Source organism: Octopus bimaculoides, chromosome 24, assembly GCF_001194135.2.
Source record: "Octopus bimaculoides isolate UCB-OBI-ISO-001 chromosome 24, ASM119413v2, whole genome shotgun sequence".
NCBI classification, from domain to species: Eukaryota; Metazoa; Mollusca; class Cephalopoda; order Octopoda; family Octopodidae; genus Octopus; species Octopus bimaculoides.
The window spans coordinates 11674967-11683320 of NC_069004.1; the positions used below are offsets into that span (position 1 = coordinate 11674967).

Genomic DNA, 8354 nt, shown 5'->3' on the forward strand with positions numbered 1-8354 from the left:
ATATATATATATATATATACATTTCTTTATTGCTCACGGGGGGGGGCTAAACATAAAGGGGACAAACAAGGACTGGGTTTAACTATTATAACTATTGGATTGGTAGAGAGGGCAACACTTTGACAGAATTGGTAAAGCACCTGTATTGAATTAAGTTCCTTAATGATGGGAGTTCAAATTCCACCAAGACTGACTTTGTCTTTCTTCATTCCAAAAAATACTAATCTGAGACTAGAGCTGATTTAGTCTACTAACCCCCACCTCTAAATCTTAAACCTGGTGCTTATGTTAGAAAATATTTATTATTGAAATGGCAGAATCGACAGACTACCAGCATCAGCAGAAGAAATTCTTTATAGTTATAACTGCATTGTTTACATTTTCAGTTTAAATCCCTTTCAGGTTAGAAAGGAAAAAAGATCAATAATATATAAGCCATTAGTTTTAATCACTTATTCCTGTCCCTAAAATCATGATCTTGTGTTGGTATCATCAGAGATTATTATTCATCATATTACTAGGGTAAGAGGTCAGTAGAATTGTTACAGAGTTAAACTGTAGAATATTAAAACTATTATTGTTCTTTTAACTGTTATATGTTATATTTTCAGGGATGTTGTCTTGAGATTTGGTGACAACAAGTCTCCTCAAATTTCAAACATCTTTCTTAGAATTCCAGCAGAGTGCAGGATAGAATTTTTCTGCAGGTCAACAATATAGGTCTCAATTCCAATATCCTTTAGCTTCTTAAGTAATTATTATTGTTATTATTATTATTATTATTATTATTATTAATATTAATAAATAATAATGGTTTCAAATTTTGGCACAAGGCCAGCAATTTTGGTGGCAGGGATAAATTGATTACAATGATCCCAGTGCTCAACTGGTACCTATTTAATTGACCCCGAAAGGATGAAGGGCAAAGCTGACCTTGGCAGAATTTGAACTCAGAATGTAAGGACAGATGAAATACTGCTTAGTATTTTGCCCGGCGTGCACATGATTCTGCCAGCTCACTGCCTTAATAATAATAATAATAATAATAATAGTTCTTTAGCATGGCTTCACGTTGTGGCTAAGTACATATTTGGTACTCTCCACCAAGTTGTGTTATTGCAAACAAAGAGTAACTTTTGCAAGATGTTGGCAACACCAAAGAGTGCCAATTTTTGTAAGGCTACAATATTAATTGTTACTTTTAGCTCATTGCTATGTGTTTCAAACTGATTAGGAATGGTGCCAACAACCTTAGTTACCATTGGCACAGCCTTTATTTCATTTCCAATTAGAGCTCCAAATACTTATCAATATTTTCCATGCCCCTTGGTGGCTATATTGCAGTCAACAGGGAATGGCTACATCTATTAATATAACACTACCATGTCTCTTTGTCTACCCACAACTACATCTCATTTCATGCTACTCTATCATTCTGTGGTTTGTATTTTAAGATTCCACAAGATATTGTGACAAGTTCATTCTCTAACACTGCCATGTATATCTCAGTACCATTTCTCGTCTACCTCAAAACTCTGTTTTTACCAATTATTATTATCAATGCAACAAGCTGGCAGAATTGTTAACATGTTGTTAAAGGCGACGAGCTGGCAGAAACGTTAGCACGCTGGACGAAATGCTAAGCACTATTTCGTCTGCCGCTACGTTCTGAGTTCAAATTCTGCCAAGGTCAACTTAGCCTTTCATCCTTTCGGGGTCGATTAAATAAGTACCAGTTACACACTGGGGTCAATGTAATCGACTTAATCCCTTTGTCTGTCCCCTCTATGTTTAGCCCCTTGTGGGTAGTAAAGAAATAAGAATTGTTAACAATGGGTGAAATGCTTAGCAGTATTTCGTTTGTCTTTACGGTCTGAGTTCAAATTCTGCCAAGGTCAACTGTGACTTTTATCCTTAGTATTTTGCCCAGCTTACTTCATCTCTGAACTTGCTAGCCTTGTGCAAGAACTTGGAACCTGTTATTATTATTATTATTATGATTATTATTATTATTGCCTTTGCACAGCTTCTAACATTGGAGATGTACTACAGTGTTAGCTGTTCACTACCAGTGAACTAAAGTAACACCTCTTATTTTTCAAGCACCTTCCGGAGTATTCAAGCAGTTCCAAGCAGTGCTGTTTTCTGCAAGTGCACCACCCTTATTGCAGCCCCTATTTATTCCACGTATTTCTCAAGATTTTTGTTCACTGTTCCCAGGGCTCCGACAGTTATTGGTACTACTGCTACCTTTTCCATCGACCACAACTGCTTAACTTCCCAAGCTAACCTTTCATAGCTCTCTCGACTTTTCCTTCTTCCCTATCGCATACCCTGTTGTCAGCTGGGCATGCTATATCTATGATCCATCATCATCATCATTATTATTATTATTATTAAGTCGGAAAGCTGGCAGAATTGTTAGCATGCTGGGCAAAATGCTTAGCAGTATTTCACCTGTTGCTATGGTCTGAGTTCAAATTCTGCCAAGGTCGACTTTGCCTTTCATTCTTTTAGGGTCGATAAATTAAGTACCAGTGAAACACTGGGGTAGATGTAATCAACTAGTCCCCTCCCCCTAAATTTCAGGTCTTGTGCCTTTAGTAGAAAGGAATATTATTATTATTTCCCAACCCATTTTGTTTCTGCATGTTTCTTTCATGAATAATCTTGTATAAATTGCTGTGTATTTTTTGCTATTGTTATGTCTTTGTTGTCCTTACAGTAAATAAATAAATAAATAAATAAATAAATAGATAATGGAATTAATAAATGTTAGAACATTAGACGAATAATATATCAGTATTTAGTCTCAACTTCCTAGGTTTTGAGTTCAAATCCCACTGGAGGGAATAGGTCTACACTTGATTAAATTGGACCACATCTGGATTTTACTGTACAACAGTAATATATTTACAAGACTTTTAACCAACACTGTCCTTATACACAATGTCATCATGGACACAAAAAGAGGACCAGCTGGACTGGTATCAGTCCTGTGCTGGGATTTCACTTAAACACTGAACATAAAGTAATATAACTAAATAAAGCAACACATCTTTTTCACTTGCTATCAATTCTGACAATCCACTGCCCTTGTTAATAATATATATCTGTTATAAACTGGAATAAATAAATTCATTTAGCTATTCCTAACATATTTATGGTCTTGTGTTAAAATGAGAAATCTGTTATCCCCAAAATAGTACCAGCTACATACTAAGGTCCAATAATTCTTCTATAACCATTACCTACAAGATTTGTGGTGCTCTACTTTTTCTTTGGCTGTCTTTGTATCACCTTCACTCAGGCATTTCCAACCCAATAGTCATCGTCATTATTATTATTATTATTATTATTATTATTATTATTATTATTATTATTATTATTATTATTATTATTATTAAGGTGGCAAGCTGGCAGAATCATTAGCATGGCAGGTAAAATGCATAGCAGCATTTCGTTTGTCTTTGCATTCTGAGTTCAAATTCTACTGAAGCCGACTTTGCCTTTCATCCTTTTGGGATCAATAAATTAAGTACCAGTTAAACACTGGGGTCACTGTACTTGACTAGTCCTCTCCCCCAAAATTTCAGGTCTTGTGCCTTTAGTAGAAAGGATTATTATTATTATTATTGTCACTACTGTTATTTTCTTCTTGACATTTGGCTAAACCCAGAGACTGATAATGTTTCTGCAGGGTTTATATTTGGTGGTGGTGGTGGTGGTGATGGGCATGGTAAGAAGTGTGAAAATGGGCAAAACATAAGTAATATGTGAACGAGAAGATCTCTGATAAAACTTAACCTTTAGGAGATCAAGTTTAAAGTCAAATTGAAATTTAATAAATGAAGAAAAGACAAAAAAAAAAAAACCCTGAAATTCTAATTCAAATCAATAAAAGAACTTCAGCTTTTTTTTTAACAAAAAAAAATCTAAATTTCAATTCTAGTTTAAACTTCAATATCAGATTCTTTGAAATTTTCCCTTTCTAGGATTTAGTCTCCCGAAATGATCCAGTTGTAATAAATTTAAATCTCGAATTGGGAACATTAAAACTTCAATTAAAATTTCAATTTCCCATCACATTAATTATTGAAGCTGGGTGTAACGATGTAATGGTGTAATATTTTCAGTATTTGTGACTATGTCAATGATAATGATGGTAATAATGGTGATGATGATGATGATGATGGCAATGGTGGTGGTGGTGGTGTTGTTACTAAGTTTTTACATGTGCAACATGCATATAACAGATCATATTAATATTTCATGCAGAACAGGTTAGCATGGTTTCTTTCTTTCTTTCTTTCATTTTTTTTTTCTTTTTTGTTCTGGGTTTATAAAAAAATTTTTTCTGGTGACTGAGATCCGATTCAGCCGAGAGAGAATGGAGAGAGGCAGACAGACTGCAATGTTTGGATTACATAATTGCATATTCTCGTTTGCTTTGTCTATTTTGTTGTACAATAATATAAACATACTCAATACACCTTTGTTAGAAATGTGTAGGGTCAGACTATGTATGTATATATGTATACATACATATATACATATATATGTGTGTGTGAATGTGTGTATGTGTATGTATATATATATATATATATATATATATATATATATGTATATATATATAATATATATATACATGCTTGTCATATGTAAGGGAACCAAGGTTACATATTCACATCAAGGTTTCATTAAGTTTTACTGCTCATCAGATGTATATACATGTGACCGTGCACACAGCTGACCAAAATACAGTAGTGTAGCTTGAGCATTTCACCCCAAGCAATGCTTTTATGGTGGTCAGCCCTTGTAGACCTGTTTGATACAATCTGTATAAGCCTGTATAGGTTTGGAGCCCCATGGTGCCAAGGACTGCTCCAAGTGATGTACACTGTAGCCACACTAGCCAAAATGGAGCCCCATGTTCATTTAGGTTTCAGAACGATTCAAATATAAAAACCAGTTCAAATGTGTCACAGACAGGTGAAAATATTAATCACAGGTGAGATGCTGCCAACAAAACAAGTTACAACTTGTTAAGAATGAAGAGCAATGAGAGAGTGTGGGATGGTGGGCATTAAAAGAGGTAAGATCAGGTGATATCTACTGAAGGGCTGTTGGATCAAACTTTAGGGAGTAGTTATGTAACCCTGTTTACCTCATGTATGACAAACATTTATCACCATACATACACACATATATAGTTAGGTGTGGGGGTGGAGTCTAATGGTACAATGAGGTACATTTGTCATGTTTTCTTTTAACTAATTATGCTACCATTGTTTTTGATACCTTTGTTCATTTTAACCAGCATGACAACCAGGCCCATGCTGGAGCACATAACTCTTAATGTATATTTTTATTCCTACATATGTATAGAGTGCATATTATGTGAGTGTGTGCATGTGGACCCCATCCCTCTGGCAATATAACACAGATACTACTACCTTCTAAACTCTGAAATCCTGTCTCTTTCCCAGGTCATTAAAATTATTAGGAATGCAGAAACTAATGAATGACTAAAATTATCTTTTTATATTTATTACATCTATGTCATCTTACACTTTATTTTATGTCACTTCAGTCCACTCAGCTGTAAATAGGTGACCCTGCAACGGACTAGCCTTCTGATCAGGGGTAATATTGGCCTGCATGCCTAGCTAGCAGGATGGCATTATTTGAAAGCTAAAACCTTGCAAAGCACAGTGACCAGCGATGCATAACAATATCAAATGGGCTGGTCGACCATGTGATGTTATCTAATTAGCATGGCTACTAAAAGGTTGGTTTCTATTTAATTACTAACGAACTCTTCAAACAATTTTTGTTTTCAAACTAGGCATATTCATGCTGTATCTATGGGAGGTACCGTAGCGATGTTTCCTCGTTCTTGGAGGGGAAGAAAAAAATGAAAACAAAAAAAAAACAATAAATAAACAAATAAATAAATTATATTATGTAACCTGTAGTTTACCCATTAAGCAAAAACAATAAAAACAGAAGACATAAGTTACCTTAACCTACACACACACACACACACACATCCATCCTCTCAAGTACATTGCTAAATACTTCTTCACAGGTGTTTAAAAGGTATTATTATTATTATTACTATTATTATTCATTTATCAAAGGATAAATAAAAGTAGAAAAATTATTAATGGCAAATATCAATTAAAATTTTGTTTTATCTATATAATTCTTGCACACACACACACACACACACACACACCTGAACATTGTCAGACTTAGTCTTATTATGTTGCTTTTGTTACTGTTGCAGTTAGCAGAATGCTTCCATATTGCATTCAAAATATTGTTTTTCTTAGAGAAAAAAAAAAAAGAAAAAAAGATCACTAACTTTCACAATATAAATATTTACACATTTAAATTTAGAATTAAAAAAAATGATTAAAACTGCCATTTTTAATAATCTCAAAAATTTCCATTTGCTACTTTTGTAGCACCAAAAACAAATGGCAAAAGAGTTCAGAATATTTTTAAAGATTTTTTTTTTCTTTTTAAATTTAATTTCGTAATTTTTTTATTTATTCAAGATAAATTGAATTCATAAGTAGCAAGAAAGATATTTATATTTGGTCATAAAATAAAGATTTAAAAATTCCAGAATTGTTTTTTTTTTTGTAAAGAATAGGTCATATCTAGGACAAACTGACCAGAGTTGACCCCAGCTTAGTACTTCACGCTTTGGCCCTAATTGTCTCATTATTCCTTCTTCCTTTTTCACCAACAGACCTTCTGTTCCAAATTTTTCTTTCACAGTTTCAGTATCTACATTTTTCTTTTATTCTTATCTCTAAAATATTCTAAGCATCAATGACATTTTGTCCCCAAAACTACTGTGGCATGCTAAAGCCACTTAAAGCATTAATAAAAAATCTAAATGAAAGCAAGCTCATTCCTAAATAATTTAAGGTTTCTACCTTTTCAAGAATTGAAAGAAAAGAAGAGAAATTAAAAAAAAAAATTCCTTTTTAGGGAAAAAATAAATCCCAAAGTGAAATCAGATAAGATTTGGTGAGTGTGTATGGCGCTAAACTAAAATAACTACTATCTACTAGCAGTAAGGTACCAAACTAAAACATTTACTGTCTTTCAGGAGTAAGGCATTAAACTTAGATATTTATTATCAGGAGTAAGGCAAACTTAAGTATTTACTATCAGAAATAAGGCCCTAAGGCAACTAAAATACAACAAAAACTTTAGTAATCTTGCAAATGAAATATTTGGTTTCTTAAAAATTTCTTGTTTTGAATTTGGGTTTTTAACTCTAAGTCTTGATCAGAGAATTTCTTTTCTAAATTCTTAAAGGGCATTCACTCTGACTTACCATTCTTATCATTCATTATTCTTTTTTTGGTTTCACTCATTACATACCATGGCCATGCTGGATCACTAACGTTTTAAAATATTTTAGTCAATTGTATATTAGTCCCTTTGCCTGGTATTTTATTTTACTGAGCTCCTTAATGGGGGACAAAAGGCAATGAGTTGACTGCATATAAAGGGAGGCAATTTAACTGGAAAAACTATCACATGACAGTCTCCTTTGACCAATCAATTTTGCTGCCCCAGGATCGTCTTTGGTGTTGATAAGTACTCCAGTTGTTCAATCAACTCAACTATTGGATATGTGTTTGAATACTCCATAGACATACCTAATCCTTAATGTAACCCTCAACTAGAATCAGTGTAGCACAATATATGACAAAGTTGTACCATTTCACTTACAGTTACAATGAAGATGACAGGGCTTCCTCAGTTTCTGTCTACCCTGATACCATCGACAAAGATTTAGGTTGACTGGGGACTGCGGTAAAAGCCTCTTGCCAATAGTTGCCTAAGATGCAAAATTTCTTAACTGTAGTGTGTGCATGTATATATACACACAGTATGCACATAATAGGCTTCATTACAGTTTCTATTGACTAAACTTCACTGAATCCCAAAGTTTACAACAAAGTTAACTTTCTGAAGGTATGTGTAGCTCAATAGAATCCAGAACCATGATGTTGGGAAGCAAACTCCTTAAATACATTGCCATACTTGCAATCATAAATTCCATAGTTTTAACATCAGTTTCTGAGGAATCTACAGTAAAGAAATATTTCTAGATCTCTGATTGGTTGTCCTTTTTTTTTCTTTTTTTTTTTCCAAAAGATGTAAGAAAGTCATGTATAAAAATGGTAAATTGAATTTGAATGACATAAGAACGGAACATTAAAAAAAAAAGAACAAAACAATAGCAACTAAATAATATTAAATATATATATATATAGATAAAAAAAACAACAAGGAATCCTGCTGTTTAATGTCAGACTAAC

At 33.4% G+C, this 8354-nt stretch overlaps 1 protein-coding gene across 1 annotated transcript in view; it reads right to left on the reverse strand.

Moving 5' to 3' along the window:
- LOC106879977 (proto-oncogene tyrosine-protein kinase ROS) overlaps positions 1-8354 on the reverse strand; it is a 330537-nt gene that overhangs the window by 71781 nt on the left and 250402 nt on the right. The window lies entirely within an intron of this gene.